This window comes from Phyllobates terribilis, unplaced genomic scaffold (genome assembly GCF_046119375.1).
Source record: "Phyllobates terribilis strain yellow unplaced genomic scaffold, ASM4611937v1 Scaffold_223__1_contigs__length_3252167, whole genome shotgun sequence".
Classification (NCBI taxonomy): domain Eukaryota; kingdom Metazoa; phylum Chordata; class Amphibia; order Anura; family Dendrobatidae; genus Phyllobates; species Phyllobates terribilis.
Genome location: NW_027362983.1, coordinates 2,501,166 through 2,521,333, shown reverse-complemented (window position 1 = coordinate 2,521,333; position 20,168 = coordinate 2,501,166). Strand labels below are relative to the sequence as shown.

General features: G+C 47.4%; 11 non-coding genes and 3 pseudogenes across 11 annotated transcripts; all 14 read left to right on the top strand.

Annotated features, from left to right (window-relative positions):
- Nucleotide 1: 1 nt before the first annotated feature.
- LOC141214488 (U2 spliceosomal RNA) lies at nt 2-192 on the top strand. The gene has a single exon (XR_012283694.1). It is a non-coding gene; the product is annotated as a U2 spliceosomal RNA (small nuclear RNA).
- Nucleotides 193-1,307: 1,115 nt separating this feature from the next.
- LOC141214486 (U2 spliceosomal RNA) lies at nt 1,308-1,498 on the top strand. The gene has a single exon (XR_012283692.1). It is a non-coding gene; the product is annotated as a U2 spliceosomal RNA (small nuclear RNA).
- Nucleotides 1,499-2,613: 1,115 nt separating this feature from the next.
- LOC141214717 (U2 spliceosomal RNA) lies at nt 2,614-2,804 on the top strand. The gene has a single exon (XR_012283913.1). It is a non-coding gene; the product is annotated as a U2 spliceosomal RNA (small nuclear RNA).
- A 1,115-nt stretch (nt 2,805-3,919) lies between these two features.
- LOC141214485 (U2 spliceosomal RNA) lies at nt 3,920-4,110 on the top strand. Its single transcript, XR_012283691.1, has one exon. It is a non-coding gene; the product is annotated as a U2 spliceosomal RNA (small nuclear RNA).
- Nucleotides 4,111-5,225: 1,115 nt separating this feature from the next.
- On the top strand, nt 5,226-5,341 carry LOC141214999 (U2 spliceosomal RNA; annotated as a pseudogene).
- Nucleotides 5,342-5,865: 524 nt separating this feature from the next.
- LOC141214908 (U2 spliceosomal RNA) lies at nt 5,866-6,046 on the top strand (annotated as a pseudogene).
- A 1,115-nt stretch (nt 6,047-7,161) lies between these two features.
- Nucleotides 7,162-7,352, top strand: LOC141214484 (U2 spliceosomal RNA). The gene has a single exon (XR_012283690.1). It is a non-coding gene; the product is annotated as a U2 spliceosomal RNA (small nuclear RNA).
- Nucleotides 7,353-8,467: 1,115 nt separating this feature from the next.
- Nucleotides 8,468-8,658, top strand: LOC141214483 (U2 spliceosomal RNA). The gene has a single exon (XR_012283689.1). It is a non-coding gene; the product is annotated as a U2 spliceosomal RNA (small nuclear RNA).
- A 1,112-nt stretch (nt 8,659-9,770) lies between these two features.
- LOC141214599 (U2 spliceosomal RNA) lies at nt 9,771-9,961 on the top strand. Its single transcript, XR_012283801.1, has one exon. It is a non-coding gene; the product is annotated as a U2 spliceosomal RNA (small nuclear RNA).
- Nucleotides 9,962-11,073: 1,112 nt separating this feature from the next.
- Nucleotides 11,074-11,264, top strand: LOC141214467 (U2 spliceosomal RNA). The gene has a single exon (XR_012283687.1). It is a non-coding gene; the product is annotated as a U2 spliceosomal RNA (small nuclear RNA).
- Nucleotides 11,265-12,379: 1,115 nt separating this feature from the next.
- LOC141214474 (U2 spliceosomal RNA) lies at nt 12,380-12,570 on the top strand. The gene has a single exon (XR_012283688.1). It is a non-coding gene; the product is annotated as a U2 spliceosomal RNA (small nuclear RNA).
- Nucleotides 12,571-13,685: 1,115 nt separating this feature from the next.
- On the top strand, nt 13,686-13,876 carry LOC141214998 (U2 spliceosomal RNA). Its single transcript, XR_012284154.1, has one exon. It is a non-coding gene; the product is annotated as a U2 spliceosomal RNA (small nuclear RNA).
- Nucleotides 13,877-14,991: 1,115 nt separating this feature from the next.
- On the top strand, nt 14,992-15,182 carry LOC141214987 (U2 spliceosomal RNA). The gene has a single exon (XR_012284153.1). It is a non-coding gene; the product is annotated as a U2 spliceosomal RNA (small nuclear RNA).
- A 1,115-nt stretch (nt 15,183-16,297) lies between these two features.
- Nucleotides 16,298-16,375, top strand: LOC141214985 (U2 spliceosomal RNA; annotated as a pseudogene).
- Nucleotides 16,376-20,168: the final 3,793 nt, after the last annotated feature.

Sequence of the window (20,168 nt, the reverse complement as noted above, 5' to 3'; positions counted from 1 at the left end):
TATCGCTTCTCGGCCTTTTGGCTAAGATCAAGTGTAGTATCTGTTCTTATCAGTTTAATATCTGATACGTCCCCTATCTGGGGACCATATATTAAATGGATTTTTAGAACAGGGAGATGGAAAAAGAGCTTGCTCTGTCCACTCCACGCATTGACCTGGTATTGCAGTATCTCCAGGACCGGTGCACCCCTTCTGTAATGCAGTTTCTAAAATCAGAAAGAATTGAATTCAATGTTTTTTGTTCATTTTGCTTGTTTGTCGGATTTTGGGATGGACTCTTTGGCTTTGCTTTTCTTCTCCTCATTGGATTTTTCATGTTCAAAGTTGCAGAAGCCAGATTACAAGCTCATTTTGGTTCAACTTCAGCAACTGTGCATTGCATTGCCATGTAATGTGATGCAATGCTATCTTTCTAGCTCTCCCTTTTTACTTCCTTTTGGATAAACAGACATATTAGGCAAGCATTTTGGAGCTTTCACCTAAATAACTACAGGTGGTGAGATAAGCTGCACAATATAATTGACCTTTCAGTATATTGTTGCACACACACCATCTATTTAGCAAATGCCCTTGTTATCAACAGCAGCCTTTTAAACTCACCCGAGCTAACAGGTATGTGCGCTGGTTACTCTGCTGCGCTTAAAATTTCTTTTTTGGTTTGCTACAATGCCTTTTCTGAAACGTTGTCTCCTTCTGCTGGAACACTGACTTCTTTCATTTAATGCCTGCAGACTATAAAAGAGAACCCAACCCAAAAAGTTTGGTTGATTAGTCTGTGGCATTCTGTTAAACTGTTGCTTATGGCGGTCTCTGTGAGCTTCTCAGCGACATTCAGCCAGCCAGGTATCCTGCCTGCAGTAGATGGAATGTGGCAATGGAACGCTGGCTGCGCGTGTCATAATAGGCTCTGAGCCTTTATATACCTGTGCACAGCAGCAGCCACCTTCAGTCTGCTGCTGGACAGCCAGCAGCAGCAGCAGCAGGAGAGGTATGTAATCAGGAGCCCTCCTGCTAAGGGTAGACAGCTGCTCGTTCCACCCCACCCCCCGCCTTAATTGGTTCTCCTCCCTTCCAACGGTGTTGAGGCGGGTGGGAACAGCAGGGGGTGAAGGTGCTGTGTTTAAAGAGGTGGAGTTATGCAGATCTAAAACGCGTGGATTGCAGCAGCAGCAAGCCGAAAAGTGCAGGCATGTAAGGGATCTAGAGGTTGACAACATGTCTTCTTAACGGGAGTCCAGGAGCTCATCTCCACAAATGGACTTTTCAGGATCCTTGGGTGGCTCCGTAGTTTGAAACCAATTCTGGTTATCGCTTCTCGGCCTTTTGGCTAAGATCAAGTGTAGTATCTGTTCTTATCAGTTTAATATCTGATACGTCCCCTATCTGGGGACCATATATTAAATGGATTTTTAGAACAGGGAGATGGAAAAAGAGCTTGCTCTGTCCACTCCACGCATTGACCTGGTATTGCAGTATCTCCAGGACCGGTGCACCCCTTCTTTAATGCAGTTTCTAAAATCAGAAAGAATTGAATTCAATGTTTTTTGTTCATTTTGCTTGTTTGTCGGATTTTGGGATGGACTCTTTGGCTTTGCTTTTCTTCTCCTCATTGGATTTTTCATGTTCAAAGTTGCAGAAGCCAGATTACAAGCTCATTTTGGTTCAACTTCAGCAACTGTGCATTGCATTGCCATGTAATGTGATGCAATGCTATCTTTCTAGCTCTCCCTTTTTACTTCCTTTTGGATAAACAGACATATTAGGCAAGCATTTTGGAGCTTTCACCTAAATAACTACAGGTGGTGAGATAAGCTGCACAATATAATTGACCTTTCAGTATATTGTTGCACACACACCATCTATTTAGCAAATGCCCTTGTTATCAACAGCAGCCTTTTAAACTCACCCGAGCTAACAGGTATGTGCGCTGGTTACTCTGCTGCGCTTAAAATTTCTTTTTTGGTTTGCTACAATGCCTTTTCTGAAACGTTGTCTCCTTCTGCTGGAACACTGACTTCTTTCATTTAATGCCTGCAGACTATAAAAGAGAACCCAACCCAAAAAGTTTGGTTGATTAGTCTGTGGCATTCTGTTAAACTGTTGCTTATGGCGGTCTCTGTGAGCTTCTCAGCGACATTCAGCCAGCCAGGTATCCTGCCTGCAGTAGATGGAATGTGGCAATGGAACGCTGGCTGCGCGTGTCATAATAGGCTCTGAGCCTTTATATACCTGTGCACAGCAGCAGCCACCTTCAGTCTGCTGCTGGACAGCCAGCAGCAGCAGCAGCAGGAGAGGTATGTAATCAGGAGCCCTCCTGCTAAGGGTAGACAGCTGCTCGTTCCACCCCACCCCCCGCCTTAATTGGTTCTCCTCCCTTCCAACGGTGTTGAGGCGGGTGGGAACAGCAGGGGGTGAAGGTGCTGTGTTTAAAGAGGTGGAGTTATGCAGATCTAAAACGCGTGGATTGCAGCAGCAGCAAGCCGAAAAGTGCAGGCATGTAAGGGATCTAGAGGTTGACAACATGTCTTCTTAACGGGAGTCCAGGAGCTCATCTCCACAAATGGACTTTTCAGGATCCTTGGGTGGCTCCGTAGTTTGAAACCAATTCTGGTTATCGCTTCTCGGCCTTTTGGCTAAGATCAAGTGTAGTATCTGTTCTTATCAGTTTAATATCTGATACGTCCCCTATCTGGGGACCATATATTAAATGGATTTTTAGAACAGGGAGATGGAAAAAGAGCTTGCTCTGTCCACTCCACGCATTGACCTGGTATTGCAGTATCTCCAGGACCAGTGCACCCCTTCTTTAATGCAGTTTCTAAAATCAGAAAGAATTGAATTCAATGTTTTTTGTTCATTTTGCTTGTTTGTCGGATTTTGGGATGGACTCTTTGGCTTTGCTTTTCTTCTCCTCATTGGATTTTTCATGTTCAAAGTTGCAGAAGCCAGATTACAAGCTCATTTTGGTTCAACTTCAGCAACTGTGCATTGCATTGCCATGTAATGTGATGCAATGCTATCTTTCTAGCTCTCCCTTTTTACTTCCTTTTGGATAAACAGACATATTAGGCAAGCATTTTGGAGCTTTCACCTAAATAACTACAGGTGGTGAGATAAGCTGCACAATATAATTGACCTTTCAGTATATTGTTGCACACACACCATCTATTTAGCAAATGCCCTTGTTATCAACAGCAGCCTTTTAAACTCACCTGAGCTAACAGGTATGTGCGCTGGTTACTCTGCTGCGCTTAAAATTTCTTTTTTGGTTTGCTACAATGCCTTTTCTGAAACGTTGTCTCCTTCTGCTGGAACACTGACTTCTTTCATTTAATGCCTGCAGACTATAAAAGAGAACCCAACCCAAAAAGTTTGGTTGATTAGTCTGTGGCATTCTGTTAAACTGTTGCTTATGGCGGTCTCTGTGAGCTTCTCAGCGACATTCAGCCAGCCAGGTATCCTGCCTGCAGTAGATGGAATGTGGCAATGGAACGCTGGCTGCGCGTGTCATAATAGGCTCTGAGCCTTTATATACCTGTGCACAGCAGCAGCCACCTTCAGTCTGCTGCTGGACAGCCAGCAGCAGCAGCAGCAGGAGAGGTATGTAATCAGGAGCCCTCCTGCTAAGGGTAGACAGCTGCTCGTTCCACCCCACCCCCCGCCTTAATTGGTTCTCCTCCCTTCCAACGGTGTTGAGGCGGGTGGGAACAGCAGGGGGTGAAGGTGCTGTGTTTAAAGAGGTGGAGTTATGCAGATCTAAAACGCGTGGATTGCAGCAGCAGCAAGCCGAAAAGTGCAGGCATGTAAGGGATCTAGAGGTTGACAACATGTCTTCTTAACGGGAGTCCAGGAGCTCATCTCCACAAATGGACTTTTCAGGATCCTTGGGTGGCTCCGTAGTTTGAAACCAATTCTGGTTATCGCTTCTCGGCCTTTTGGCTAAGATCAAGTGTAGTATCTGTTCTTATCAGTTTAATATCTGATACGTCCCCTATCTGGGGACCATATATTAAATGGATTTTTAGAACAGGGAGATGGAAAAAGAGCTTGCTCTGTCCACTCCACGCATTGACCTGGTATTGCAGTATCTCCAGGACCGGTGCACCCCTTCTTTAATGCAGTTTCTAAAATCAGAAAGAATTGAATTCAATGTTTTTTGTTCATTTTGCTTGTTTGTCGGATTTTGGGATGGACTCTTTGGCTTTGCTTTTCTTCTCCTCATTGGATTTTTCATGTTCAAAGTTGCAGAAGCCAGATTACAAGCTCATTTTGGTTCAACTTCAGCAACTGTGCATTGCATTGCCATGTAATGTGATGCAATGCTATCTTTCTAGCTCTCCCTTTTTACTTCCTTTTGGATAAACAGACATATTAGGCAAGCATTTTGGAGCTTTCACCTAAATAACTACAGGTGGTGAGATAAGCTGCACAATATAATTGACCTTTCAGTATATTGTTGCACACACACCATCTATTTAGCAAATGCCCTTGTTATCAACAGCAGCCTTTTAAACTCACCTGAGCTAACAGGTATGTGCGCTGGTTACTCTGCTGCGCTTAAAATTTCTTTTTTGGTTTGCTACAATGCCTTTTCTGAAACGTTGTCTCCTTCTGCTGGAACACTGACTTCTTTCATTCAATGCCTGCAGACTATAAAAGAGAACCCAACCCAAAAAGTTTGGTTGATTAGTCTGTGGCATTCTGTTAAACTGTTGCTTATGGCGGTCTCTGTGAGCTTCTCAGCGACATTCAGCCAGCCAGGTATCCTGCCTGCAGTAGATGGAATGTGGCAATGGAACGCTGGCTGCGCGTGTCATAATAGGCTCTGAGCCTTTATATACCTGTGCACAGCAGCAGCCACCTTCAGTCTGCTGCTGGACAGCCAGCAGCAGCAGCAGCAGGAGAGGTATGTAATCAGGAGCCCTCCTGCTAAGGGTAGACAGCTGCTCGTTCCACCCCACCCCCCGCCTTAATTGGTTCTCCTCCCTTCCAACGGTGTTGAGGCGGGTGGGAACAGCAGGGGGTGAAGGTGCTGTGTTTAAAGAGGTGGAGTTATGCAGATCTAAAACGCGTGGATTGCAGCAGCAGCAAGCCGAAAAGTGCAGGCATGTAAGGGATCTAGAGGTTGACAACATGTCTTCTTAACGGGAGTCCAGGAGCTCATCTCCACAAATGGACTTTTCAGGATCCTTGGGTGGCTCCGTAGTTTGAAACCAATTCTGGTTATCGCTTCTCGGCCTTTTGGCTAAGATCAAGTGTAGTATCTTTTGAAAAGGCAGTTTTGTCCTTGGGCTGCCCTAGTAAATTGATGCATATTACACACTGGTTTGGTGCACTTGTTAGTACGCCAGGTGGCTCATAGAGTTATCTGATGGAAAACATGGCCATCCAGGATCGAAGTCACTAGGCTGGGTAAGTGTGAGGGCTTTGGAGCAATGTGCCCCAGGAGTAGGCGCCCTGGTGGGAGTCCAAGCTTACTGGGACTGGGAACCCCAGAAAGACTTGGCTTCGTAGCACGCCGCACCTTTGCCAATCATACTTTCTGAGCAACCCCCCCTATTCCTGGCCTCCGGGCTAGGAAGGGGAATTTTTATAAACCCGGTCGGAGGTCCGGTCAGCTTTGGGCTGAGAAACCAACACAGGCTCCAGCTCCACTAGGGTGGCAGCCTAGATGGAAGCTGGGAGCACGAAAACGGCTCTTCTCCGGCTTCGGCTAGGGAGAGCATCGGAGATCCCTGACCCTCGCTGTGGCCTTCTGGCTCGGAGGGATGGGGATGGTTTATTGGGGACCCTCTCCTCCGGGAAGGGTCCACATGAATCCTCGCCTCGTGCGCTGTTTTGGTGTGACTTCGGTCACATTTTTCAGTGCCTTGGATGCAGCTTCAATCAAAAATCTGTTCTTATCAGTTTAATATCTGATACGTCCCCTATCTGGGGACCATATATTAAATGGATTTTTAGAACAGGGAGATGGAAAAAGAGCTTGCTCTGTCCACTCCACGCATTGACCTGGTATTGCAGTATCTCCAGGACCGGTGCACCCCTTCTTTAATGCAGTTTCTAAAATCAGAAAGAATTGAATTCAATGTTTTTTGTTCATTTTGCTTGTTTGTCGGATTTTGGGATGGACTCTTTGGCTTTGCTTTTCTTCTCCTCATTGGATTTTTCATGTTCAAAGTTGCAGAAGCCAGATTACAAGCTCATTTTGGTTCAACTTCAGCAACTGTGCATTGCATTGCCATGTAATGTGATGCAATGCTATCTTTCTAGCTCTCCCTTTTTACTTCCTTTTGGATAAACAGACATATTAGGCAAGCATTTTGGAGCTTTCACCTAAATAACTACAGGTGGTGAGATAAGCTGCACAATATAATTGACCTTTCAGTATATTGTTGCACACACACCATCTATTTAGCAAATGCCCTTGTTATCAACAGCAGCCTTTTAAACTCACCTGAGCTAACAGGTATGTGCGCTGGTTACTCTGCTGCGCTTAAAATTTCTTTTTTGGTTTGCTACAATGCCTTTTCTGAAACGTTGTCTCCTTCTGCTGGAACACTGACTTCTTTCATTTAATGCTTGCAGACTATAAAAGAGAACCCAACCCAAAAAGTTTGGTTGATTAGTCTGTGGCATTCTGTTAAACTGTTGCTTATGGCGGTCTCTGTGAGCTTCTCAGCGACATTCAGCCAGCCAGGTATCCTGCCTGCAGTAGATGGAATGTGGCAATGGAACGCTGGCTGTGCGTGTCATAATAGGCTCTGAGCCTTTATATACCTGTGCACAGCAGCAGCCACCTTCAGTCTGCTGCTGGACAGCCAGCAGCAGCAGCAGCAGGAGAGGTATGTAATCAGGAGCCCTCCTGCTAAGGGTAGACAGCTGCTCGTTCCACCCCACCCCCCGCCTTAATTGGTTCTCCTCCCTTCCAACGGTGTTGAGGCGGGTGGGAACAGCAGGGGGTGAAGGTGCTGTGTTTAAAGAGGTGGAGTTATGCAGATCTAAAACGCGTGGATTGCAGCAGCAGCAAGCCGAAAAGTGCAGGCATGTAAGGGATCTAGAGGTTGACAACATGTCTTCTTAACGGGAGTCCAGGAGCTCATCTCCACAAATGGACTTTTCAGGATCCTTGGGTGGCTCCGTAGTTTGAAACCAATTCTGGTTATCGCTTCTCGGCCTTTTGGCTAAGATCAAGTGTAGTATCTGTTCTTATCAGTTTAATATCTGATACGTCCCCTATCTGGGGACCATATATTAAATGGATTTTTAGAACAGGGAGATGGAAAAAGAGCTTGCTCTGTCCACTCCACGCATTGACCTGGTATTGCAGTATCTCCAGGACCGGTGCACCCCTTCTTTAATGCAGTTTCTAAAATCAGAAAGAATTGAATTCAATGTTTTTTGTTCATTTTGCTTGTTTGTCGGATTTTGGGATGGACTCTTTGGCTTTGCTTTTCTTCTCCTCATTGGATTTTTCATGTTCAAAGTTGCAGAAGCCAGATTACAAGCTCATTTTGGTTCAACTTCAGCAACTGTGCATTGCATTGCCATGTAATGTGATGCAATGCTATCTTTCTAGCTCTCCCTTTTTACTTCCTTTTGGATAAACAGACATATTAGGCAAGCATTTTGGAGCTTTCACCTAAATAACTACAGGTGGTGAGATAAGCTGCACAATATAATTGACCTTTCAGTATATTGTTGCACACACACCATCTATTTAGCAAATGCCCTTGTTATCAACAGCAGCCTTTTAAACTCACCTGAGCTAACAGGTATGTGCGCTGGTTACTCTGCTGCGCTTAAAATTTCTTTTTTGGTTTGCTACAATGCCTTTTCTGAAACGTTGTCTCCTTCTGCTGGAACACTGACTTCTTTCATTTAATGCCTGCAGACTATAAAAGAGAACCCAACCCAAAAAGTTTGGTTGATTAGTCTGTGGCATTCTGTTAAACTGTTGCTTATGGCGGTCTCTGTGAGCTTCTCAGCGACATTCAGCCAGTCAGGTATCCTGCCTGCAGTAGATGGAATGTGGCAATGGAACGCTGGCTGCGCGTGTCATAATAGGCTCTGAGCCTTTATATACCTGTGCACAGCAGCAGCCACCTTCAGTCTGCTGCTGGACAGCCAGCAGCAGCAGCAGCAGGAGAGGTATGTAATCAGGAGCCCTCCTGCTAAGGGTAGACAGCTGCTCGTTCCACCCCACCCCCCGCCTTAATTGGTTCTCCTCCCTTCCAACGGTGTTGAGGCGGGTGGGAACAGCAGGGGGTGAAGGTGCTGTGTTTAAAGAGGTGGAGTTATGCAGATCTAAAACGCGTGGATTGCAGCAGCAGCAAGCCGAAAAGTGCAGGCATGTAAGGGATCTAGAGGATGACAACATGTCTTCTTAACGGGAGTCCAGGAGCTCATCTCCACAAATGGACTTTTCAGGATCCTTGGGTGGCTCCGTAGTTTGAAACCAATTCTGGTTATCGCTTCTCGGCCTTTTGGCTAAGATCAAGTGTAGTATCTGTTCTTATCAGTTTAATATCTGATACGTCCCCTATCTGGGGACCATATATTAAATGGATTTTTAGAACAGGGAGATGGAAAAAGAGCTTGCTCTGTCCACTCCACGCATTGACCTGGTATTGCAGTATCTCCAGGACCGGTGCACCCCTTCTTTAATGCAGTTTCTAAAATCAGAAAGAATTGAATTCAATGTTTTTTGTTCATTTTGCTTGTTTGTCGGATTTTGGGATGGACTCTTTGGCTTTGCTTTTCTTCTCCTCATTGGATTTTTCATGTTCAAAGTTGCAGAAGCCAGATTACAAGCTCATTTTGGTTCAACTTCAGCAACTGTGCATTGCATTGCCATGTAATGTGATGCAATGCTATCTTTCTAGCTCTCCCTTTTTACTTCCTTTTGGATAAACAGACATATTAGGCAAGCATTTTGGAGCTTTCACCTAAATAACTACAGGTGGTGAGATAAGCTGCACAATATAATTGACCTTTCAGTATATTGTTGCACACACACCATCTATTTAGCAAATGCCCTTGTTATCAACAGCAGCCTTTTAAACTCACCTGAGCTAACAGGTATGTGCGCTGGTTACTCTGCTGCGCTTAAAATTTCTTTTTTGGTTTGCTACAATGCCTTTTCTGAAACGTTGTCTCCTTCTGCTGGAACACTGACTTCTTTCATTTAATGCCTGCAGACTATAAAAGAGAACCCAACCCAAAAAGTTTGGTTGATTAGTCTGTGGCATTCTGTTAAACTGTTGCTTATGGCGGTCTCTGTGAGCTTCTCAGCGACATTCAGCCAGCCAGGTATCCTGCCTGCAGTAGATGGAATGTGGCAATGGAACGCTGGCTGCGCGTGTCATAATAGGCTCTGAGCCTTTATATACCTGTGCACAGCAGCAGCCACCTTCAGTCTGCTGCTGGACAGCCAGCAGCAGCAGCAGGAGAGGTATGTAATCAGGAGCCCTCCTGCTAAGGGTAGACAGCTGCTCGTTCCACCCCACCCCCCGCCTTAATTGGTTCTCCTCCCTTCCAACGGTGTTGAGGCGGGTGGGAACAGCAGGGGGTGAAGGTGCTGTGTTTAAAGAGGTGGAGTTATGCAGATCTAAAACGCGTGGATTGCAGCAGCAGCAAGCCGAAAAGTGCAGGCATGTAAGGGATCTAGAGGTTGACAACATGTCTTCTTAACGGGAGTCCAGGAGCTCATCTCCACAAATGGACTTTTCAGGATCCTTGGGTGGCTCCGTAGTTTGAAACCAATTCTGGTTATCGCTTCTCGGCCTTTTGGCTAAGATCAAGTGTAGTATCTGTTCTTATCAGTTTAATATCTGATACGTCCCCTATCTGGGGACCATATATTAAATGGATTTTTAGAACAGGGAGAGGGAAAAAGAGCTTGCTCTGTCCACTCCACGCATTGACCTGGTATTGCAGTATCTCCAGGACCGGTGCACCCCTTCTTTAATGCAGTTTCTAAAATCAGAAAGAATTGAATTCAATGTTTTTTGTTCATTTTGCTTGTTTGTCGGATTTTGGGATGGACTCTTTGGCTTTGCTTTTCTTCTCCTCATTGGATTTTTCATGTTCAAAGTTGCAGAAGCCAGATTACAAGCTCATTTTGGTTCAACTTCAGCAACTGTGCATTGCATTGCCATGTAATGTGATGCAATGCTATCTTTCTAGCTCTCCCTTTTTACTTCCTTTTGGATAAACAGACATATTAGGCAAGCATTTTGGAGCTTTCACCTAAATAACTACAGGTGGTGAGATAAGCTGCACAATATAATTGACCTTTCAGTATATTGTTGCACACACACCATCTATTTAGCAAATGCCCTTGTTATCAACAGCAGCCTTTTAAACTCACCTTAGCTAACAGGTATGTGCGCTGGTTACTCTGCTGCGCTTAAAATTTCTTTTTTGGTTTGCTACAATGCCTTTTCTGAAACGTTGTCTCCTTCTGCTGGAACACTGACTTCTTTCATTTAATGCCTGCAGACTATAAAAGAGAACCCAACCCAAAAAGTTTGGTTGATTAGTCTGTGGCATTCTGTTAAACTGTTGCTTATGGCGGTCTCTGTGAGCTTCTCAGCGACATTCAGCCAGCCAGGTATCCTGCCTGCAGTAGATGGAATGTGGCAATGGAACGCTGGCTGCGCGTGTCATAATAGGCTCTGAGCCTTTATATACCTGTGCACAGCAGCAGCCACCTTCAGTCTGCTGCTGGACAGCCAGCAGCAGCAGCAGGAGAGGTATGTAATCAGGAGCCCTCCTGCTAAGGGTAGACAGCTGCTCGTTCCACCCCACCCCCCGCCTTAATTGGTTCTCCTCCCTTCCAACGGTGTTGAGGCGGGTGGGAACAGCAGGGGGTGAAGGTGCTGTGTTTAAAGAGGTGGAGTTATGCAGATCTAAAACGCGTGGATTGCAGCAGCAGCAAGCCGAAAAGTGCAGGCATGTAAGGGATCTAGAGGTTGACAACATGTCTTCTTAACGGGAGTCCAGGAGCTCATCTCCACAAATGGACTTTTCAGGATCCTTGGGTGGCTCCGTAGTTTGAAACCAATTCTGGTTATCGCTTCTCGGCCTTTTGGCTAAGATCAAGTGTAGTATCTGTTCTTATCAGTTTAATATCTGATACGTCCCCTATCTGGGGACCATATATTAAATGGATTTTTAGAACAGGGAGAGGGAAAAAGAGCTTGCTCTGTCCACTCCACGCATTGACCTGGTATTGCAGTATCTCCAGGACCGGTGCACCCCTTCTTTAATGCAGTTTCTAAAATCAGAAAGAATTGAATTCAATGTTTTTTGTTCATTTTGCTTGTTTGTCGGATTTTGGGATGGACTCTTTGGCTTTGCTTTTCTTCTCCTCATTGGATTTTTCATGTTCAAAGTTGCAGAAGCCAGATTACAAGCTCATTTTGGTTCAACTTCAGCAACTGTGCATTGCATTGCCATGTAATGTGATGCAATGCTATCTTTCTAGCTCTCCCTTTTTACTTCCTTTTGGATAAACAGACATATTAGGCAAGCATTTTGGAGCTTTCACCTAAATAACTACAGGTGGTGAGATAAGCTGCACAATATAATTGACCTTTCAGTATATTGTTGCACACACACCATCTATTTAGCAAATGCCCTTGTTATCAACAGCAGCCTTTTAAACTCACCTTAGCTAACAGGTATGTGCGCTGGTTACTCTGCTGCGCTTAAAATTTCTTTTTTGGTTTGCTACAATGCCTTTTCTGAAACGTTGTCTCCTTCTGCTGGAACACTGACTTCTTTCATTTAATGCCTGCAGACTATAAAAGAGAACCCAACCCAAAAAGTTTGGTTGATTAGTCTGTGGCATTCTGTTAAACTGTTGCTTATGGCGGTCTCTGTGAGCTTCTCAGCCACAATCAGCCAGCCAGGTATCCTGCCTGCAGTAGATGGAATGTGGCAATGGAACGCTGGCTGCGCGTGTCATAATAGGCTCTGAGCCTTTATATACCTGTGCACAGCAGCAGCCACCTTCAGTCTGCTGCTGGACAGCCAGCAGCAGCAGCAGCAGGAGAGGTATGTAATCAGGAGCCCTCCTGCTAAGGGTAGACAGCTGCTCGTTCCACCCCACCCCCCGCCTTAATTGGTTCTCCTCCCTTCCAACGGTGTTGAGGCGGGTGGGAACAGCAGGGGGTGAAGGTGCTGTGTTTAAAGAGGTGGAGTTATGCAGATCTAAAACGCGTGGATTGCAGCAGCAGCAAGCCGAAAAGTGCAGGCATGTAAGGGATCTAGAGGTTGACAACATGTCTTCTTAACGGGAGTCCAGGAGCTCATCTCCACAAATGGACTTTTCAGGATCCTTGGGTGGCTCCGTAGTTTGAAACCAATTCTGGTTATCGCTTCTCGGCCTTTTGGCTAAGATCAAGTGTAGTATCTGTTCTTATCAGTTTAATATCTGATACGTCCCCTATCTGGGGACCATATATTAAATGGATTTTTAGAACAGGGAGATGGAAAAAGAGCTTGCTCTGTCCACTCCACGCATTGACCTGGTATTGCAGTATCTCCAGGACCGGTGCACCCCTTCTTTAATGCAGTTTCTAAAATCAGAAAGAATTGAATTCAATGTTTTTTGTTCATTTTTCTTGTTTGTCGGATTTTGGGATGGACTCTTTGGCTTTGCTTTTCTTCTCCTCATTGGATTTTTCATGTTCAAAGTTGCAGAAGCCAGATTACAAGCTCATTTTGGTTCAACTTCAGCAACTGTGCATTGCATTGCCATGTAATGTGATGCAATGCTATCTTTCTAGCTCTCCCTTTTTACTTCCTTTTGGATAAACAGACATATTAGGCAAGCATTTTGGAGCTTTCACCTAAATAACTACAGGTGGTGAGATAAGCTGCACAATATAATTGACCTTTCAGTATATTGTTGCACACACACCATCTATTTAGCAAATGCCCTTGTTATCAACAGCAGCCTTTTAAACTCACCTGAGCTAACAGGTATGTGCGCTGGTTACTCTGCTGCGCTTAAAATTTCTTTTTTGGTTTGCTACAATGCCTTTTCTGAAACGTTGTCTCCTTCTGCTGGAACACTGACTTCTTTCATTTAATGCCTGCAGACTATAAAAGAGAACCCAACCCAAAAAGTTTGGTTGATTAGTCTGTGGCATTCTGTTAAACTGTTGCTTATGGCGGTCTCTGTGAGCTTCTCAGCGACATTCAGCCAGCCAGGTATCCTGCCTGCAGTAGATGGAATGTGGCAATGGAACGCTGGCTGCGCGTGTCATAATAGGCTCTGAGCCTTTATATACCTGTGCACAGCAGCAGCCACCTTCAGTCTGCTGCTGGACAGCCAGCAGCAGCAGCAGCAGGAGAGCTATGTAATCAGGAGCCCTCCTGCTAAGGGTAGACAGCTGCTCGTTCCACCCCACCCCCCGCCTTAATTGGTTCTCCTCCCTTCCAACGGTGTTGAGGCGGGTGGGAACAGCAGGGGGTGAAGGTGCTGTGTTTAAAGAGGTGGAGTTATGCAGATCTAAAACGCGTGGATTGCAGCAGCAGCAAGCCGAAAAGTGCAGGCATGTAAGGGATCTAGAGGTTGACAACATGTCTTCTTAACGGGAGTCCAGGAGCTCATCTCCACAAATGGACTTTTCAGGATCCTTGGGTGGCTCCGTAGTTTGAAACCAATTCTGGTTATCGCTTCTCGGCCTTTTGGCTAAGATCAAGTGTAGTATCTGTTCTTATCAGTTTAATATCTGATACGTCCCCTATCTGGGGACCATATATTAAATGGATTTTTAGAACAGGGAGATGGAAAAAGAGCTTGCTCTGTCCACTCCACGCATTGACCTGGTATTGCAGTATCTCCAGGACCGGTGCACCCCTTCTTTAATGCAGTTTCTAAAATCAGAAAGAATTGAATTCAATGTTTTTTGTTCATTTTGCTTGTTTGTCGGATTTTGGGATGGACTCTTTGGCTTTGCTTTTCTTCTCCTCATTGGATTTTTCATGTTCAAAGTTGCAGAAGCCAGATTACAAGCTCATTTTGGTTCAACTTCAGCAACTGTGCATTGCATTGCCATGTAATGTGATGCAATGCTATCTTTCTAGCTCTCCCTTTTTACTTCCTTTTGGATAAACAGACATATTAGGCAAGCATTTTGGAGCTTTCACCTAAATAACTACAGGTGGTGAGATAAGCTGCACAATATAATTGACCTTTCAGTATATTGTTGCACACACACCATCTATTTAGCAAATGCCCTTGTTATCAACAGCAGCCTTTTAAACTCACCTGAGCTAACAGGTATGTGCGCTGGTTACTCTGCTGCGCTTAAAATTTCTTTTTTGGTTTGCTACAATGCCTTTTCTGAAACGTTGTCTCCTTCTGCTGGAACACTGACTTCTTTCATTTAATGCCTGCAGACTATAAAAGAGAACCCAACCCAAAAAGTTTGGTTGATTAGTCTGTGGCATTCTGTTAAACTGTTGCTTATGGCGGTCTCTGTGAGCTTCTCAGCGACATTCAGCCAGCCAGGTATCCTGCCTGCAGTAGATGGAATGTGGCAATGGAACGCTGGCTGCGCGTGTCATAATAGGCTCTGAGCCTTTATATACCTGTGCACAGCAGCAGCCACCTTCAGTCTGCTGCTGGACAGCCAGCAGCAGCAGCAGCAGGAGAGGTATGTAATCAGGAGCCCTCCTGCTAAGGGTAGACAGCTGCTCGTTCCACCCCACCCCCCGCCTTAATTGGTTCTCCTCCCTTCCAACGGTGTTGAGGCGGGTGGGAACAGCAGGGGGTGAAGGTGCTGTGTTTAAAGAGGTGGAGTTATGCAGATCTAAAACGCGTGGATTGCAGCAGCAGCAAGCCGAAAAGTGCAGGCATGTAAGGGATCTAGAGGTTGACAACATGTCTTCTTAACGGGAGTCCAGGAGCTCATCTCCACAAATGGACTTTTCAGGATCCTTGGGTGGCTCCGTAGTTTGAAACCAATTCTGGTTATCGCTTCTCGGCCTTTTGGCTAAGATCAAGTGTAGTATCTGTTCTTATCAGTTTAATATCTGATACGTCCCCTATCTGGGGACCATATATTAAATGGATTTTTAGAACAGGGAGATGGAAAAAGAGCTTGCTCTGTCCACTCCACGCATTGACCTGGTATTGCAGTATCTCCAGGACCGGTGCACCCCTTCTTTAATGCAGTTTCTAAAATCAGAAAGAATTGAATTCAATGTTTTTTGTTCATTTTGCTTGTTTGTCGGATTTTGGGATGGACTCTTTGGCTTTGCTTTTCTTCTCCTCATTGGATTTTTCATGTTCAAAGTTGCAGAAGCCAGATTACAAGCTCATTTTGGTTCAACTTCAGCAACTGTGCATTGCATTGCCATGTAATGTGATGCAATGCTATCTTTCTAGCTCTCCCTTTTTACTTCCTTTTGGATAAACAGACATATTAGGCAAGCATTTTGGAGCTTTCACCTAAATAACTACAGGTGGTGAGATAAGCTGCACAATATAATTGACCTTTCAGTATATTGTTGCACACACACCATCTATTTAGCAAATGCCCTTGTTATCAACAGCAGCCTTTTAAACTCACCTGAGCTAACAGGTATGTGCGCTGGTTACTCTGCTGCGCTTAAAATTTCTTTTTTGGTTTGCTACAATGCCTTTTCTGAAACGTTGTCTCCTTCTGCTGGAACACTGACTTCTTTCATTTAATGCCTGCAGACTATAAAAGAGAACCCAACCCAAAAAGTTTGGTTGATTAGTCTGTGGCATTCTGTTAAACTGTTGCTTATGGCGGTCTCTGTGAGCTTCTCAGCGACATTCAGCCAGCCAGGTATCCTGCCTGCAGTAGATGGAATGTGGCAATGGAACGCTGGCTGCGCGTGTCATAATAGGCTCTGAGCCTTTATATACCTGTGCACAGCAGCAGCCACCTTCAGTCTGCTGCTGGACAGCCAGCAGCAGCAGCAGCAGGAGAGGTATGTAATCAGGAGCCCTCCTGCTAAGGGTAGACAGCTGCTCGTTCCACCCCACCCCCCGCCTTAATTGGTTCTCCTCCCTTCCAACGGTGTTGAGGCGGGTGGGAACAGCAGGGGGTGAAGGTGCTGTGTTTAAAGAGGTGGAGTTATGCAGATCTAAAACGCGTGGATTGCAGCAGCAGCAAGCCGAAAAGTGCAGGCATGTAAGGGATCTAGAGGTTGACAACATGTCTTCTTAACGGGAGTCCAGGAGCTCATCTCCACAAATGGACTTTTCAGGATCCTTGGGTGGCTCCGTAGTTTGAAACCAATTCTGGTTATCGCTTCTCGGCCTTTTGGCTAAGATCAAGTGTAGTATCTGTTCTTTTAAGAACACAAGAGCTACGATCTACACTTGACGAGAGCGATCGAACTCGGAAGGAGAAGAGCTTCGGAGCCCAGCTGACATCGGAGAAGGAAGGCGGATATCGGTGGGAGGAAGAAGCTCTAAAGAATCCAGAAGAAGACGAAGACTCGGAGAAGAATCGGGCTGTCCTGTGGAATCTTCGAGGAAGAAAATCATCGAGACAAAGACCTTTCGGGGAATTTGTCCAGAACACGACGGGAGAAGAATCTGCATAGCTCCACCCATTCCGGGAAGAGTTCCAGATCCAGCTCCAAGAAGTAACTGCAGGAGGAAAGCCATGGTAAGCGCTGCGAGGAAGGCCGAAAAGAAGAGCCTGGAGCAGGGGACAGCCAGGAGGGCCCAGCCAGGAGCCGATTCTGACCCCAAGGACTCTGCCTCCACGACTGGCCAGCAGAAGGGACCCCAGAAGCCCCGCCACAAAGCTCCAGCCCTGGAGCCATGGATGCGGCAGACGGTGGCCCTGAAGCTGAAGGAAGTGGATGGGAGGGTGCCGGACATGTCCTCGGACGTGTTCTGCCAGAAGATGCTGCTGGATCGAGGCTTCTCCAGGTCGGACACCCTCAGCATCCAGACCTTCTTGACGGGGATCTTCTTCGTCACCTTCGCCACTGTGAACACCTGCAGGAGGTTCTGGGAAATGGTAAGCGCAAAAGGACCGGATAATTCTTTCTCTGCCTTTACAGGTAGCTGCCCTATCCAGAGGGACGAAAGGAGGATCACGGTCTCCATGCGCAACCCGCACACCCCAGGCCAAGACATCTGTACCTTCCTGAGACGCTTCTGTTTGGTTGTGAAGGAACCCTCTCACATCCTGAATGGACTCGGCATCTGGACAGGTAAGTGGTCGGTGACCGTTAGACTTCACAGGGACCTGGCGTACTCAGACGGACTTCGGCACCTGCCCCCGACATTCTCCCTGGGCAACTCCTACGGCCTCATCTATTACCCGGACATGCCGCGGAACTGCAGGAGATGCGGCAAGAACGGCCACGAGATGAAGGACTGCAAGGAGGATGCCTGCAGGATTTGTCGAGTGACGGGACACAGCTCGAAGGACTGCCCGAAGAAGACATCCTGCAACCTGTGTGGGCTGGCGGCTCATCTGTACAAGGATTGCCCCAAGCGTGAGAGATCCTGGGCATCGGTGGTTGCGACGACCCCAGCTACGGAGGACAAGGCCCCGACGACCAGGCCTGTGAAGGTCAAGGACGCGACGACCAAGGCCCCAGCGGCCAAGGCCGAGACGACCAAGGCCAAAGCGGTCAAGGAGTCGGTGGCCAAAGCCCCAGCGACGGTCCCAGCAGCTCCGAAGCAGAAGAAAAAGTCAAAGGAGGGTAAGAGTTCTGTCACCCCTCTCTCGATCCCTCCCCCTGCCACCCCCGTCCAATTCCCCCCCACCCCGGCCACCCCTGCTGAGGATTCCACTTCCTCTTCCTCCTTCCCCTACTCCTCAGCAGGTGTCCTTTCCCCTGCCCCGGCAGCCACTCTCCCTCCCCAGACCATGGTAGCGGTGGAATTAACCTTTCCTCCACCCGCCGCTATCTATTCCGAGGAGGATTTTCCCCTTCTTGTCTCCCCAGTTCCAACCCGGGGAAAGAGGAAGGTGGAGGACAGCCCTGCTACTGAATCCTCCAAAAAGAAGATTCTGGATTTCGTAGGCGAAAAGGAGGATACCCTCCCTGAGCCAGAAGAGATGGAGCACATGGTTGAGACCCTGGTGGCCGAGCCAGAAGAGGAGGAACTGGTGGTCGCCGAGATCGAGGCCGCGCTGCTTTACCAGATGGAGGAAGAGGGCCTGCTGGTGATCCCGTCACCAGCAGTCAACACCGACGAGGGACCACCCGACCGGAGTGGTAACTAAGGTGTATTGCCTGCGCTAACTTTTTCTTTTTTCCCTACATGATGGCTAATATTAACTTATTTTCCATTAATGTCAGGAGCATCAAGGACAAGTTCAGACGTCAGACTATTTATGCCTTCCTTACTTCCCAGTTGTGTGATGTTTATATGTTGCAGGAATGTTCCCTTCCCTCCTCTAGGTCCTTCAAACATCTGGCCAGGGAGTGGTCCCACGGTCCATCCTACTGGTCCGGTGGGGGTGACTGCAAGTCTGCGGGGGTCGCAATTCTGATCAGGGGGGGCGCATTCACGCTTGAGTCCGTCCAGGAGCTCATCTGCGGCAGGGCTCTTGTTGTAGATGGCAACTGGGCGGGAGAACCTGTCAGGTTCATCAACGTGTATGCGTCCCCACTGAAGAATGAGCGTTTGGAGCTTTTCCAGACCCTGCGGCTTCAGCTTGCCACCACCAGGACCTTAGTGATGGCCGGGGATTTCAACTGCCCCATCGAGGAGGATGGTCGTAGTTCTGGCACATCTGCCAAGTTGGACATCACGTCCAAGCTGCTCATCGAGATGGTAACCGAGGCCTCTCTTCAGGACGTGGTGGGCTCCATGGGGAGAGGCTCCACGAACTATTCGTGGAGCCGACCCGATGGCTCACTCCGCTCCAGGATTGACTTTGTGTTCACCTCTCGGGCAGTCAGGCAGAGTAGGCACTCGATGGTCTCCTGCTTCTTCTCCGACCACAGAGCCATTCACTTACAAGGTGTCCTTGGCGACGGTTTTTCGTCCGGCCCCGGCTCCTGGAAGCTGAATTGTGCTCTGCTGGCTCAGGATGAAGTCGTGGAGGAGCTGAGAGCAGCCTACGCAATGTGGCAGTCCTACAAGGGTAGCTTCCAAACAGTCTCTGATTGGTGGGAATATGTTAAACTTGAGTTTCGCTGTTTCTTTCAGGCCAAGGGTCGACAACAGGCGTGTGAGAAGAGGAGGGACTTCAGAGGGCTGCAGCGCGAGCTGCGGTCGCTGCAGGACCTTCTTCACTGCGGCTGGGACGTGAGGGAGGAGCTGGAGGAGACCAAGAAGAGCCTGAAAAGGCACTTTGAGGAGGAGTCCAAGCGAATCGTCTTCCGTTCCAAAGTGGAGAATCTGGAGAAGGGTGAGAAATGTAACTCATTCTTTTTCAGGAAACTTCATGCCGGTCACACGCCCCTGAACGAGCTGCGAGACGAGAGCGGAAACATGCGACGTGGGAAGGAGGACGTGATGGGGGTCGTCAGCGACTTCTACAGCGAACTCTACTCCCACAAGACTACCGACCCTGACGCTGCTGATAAGTTCCTGTCAGGTATCACTAACCATCTTGATCCTGCAGGCACGGCAGCCTTGGACAAACCTCTGATGGTGGGCGAATTGCTCTCTGCCGCTAAATCCTTTAGGACCGGCAGGACCCCGGGCAGTGATGGTCTTCCAGCGGAGCTCTATGTAGCGCTGGGAGACCTCATCTGTCCGGACCTGTTGGACCTGTACGAGGAGATGGTGGTGGAGGGTAGAATGCCTCCATCTTTGAGGGAAGGAATGGTCACGATCCTGTACAAGCGGAAGGGAGAGAGGTGCGACCTGAGGAATTGGCGTCCCATCACTCTGCTCAACGTGGACTACAAGATCCTGGCCAAGACGATGGCGACACGACTTAAGACGGTCATCGGACGGATCATCCACCCGGACCAGACCTGCGGCATCCCTGGACGTCGCATCGCAGACAGCCTCGCTCTCGTGCGGGACACGGTCGAGTACATCAAGGTCCGCCGCGCACACGCGGCCCTGGTCTCCTTGGATCAGGAGAAGGCCTTCGACCGGGTTTCCCACGAGTTCATGGGCCGAGCTCTGCACCGGTTAGGTTTGGGTAACATGTTTTGTTCGTATGTCCGTCTGATGTATTTTGATA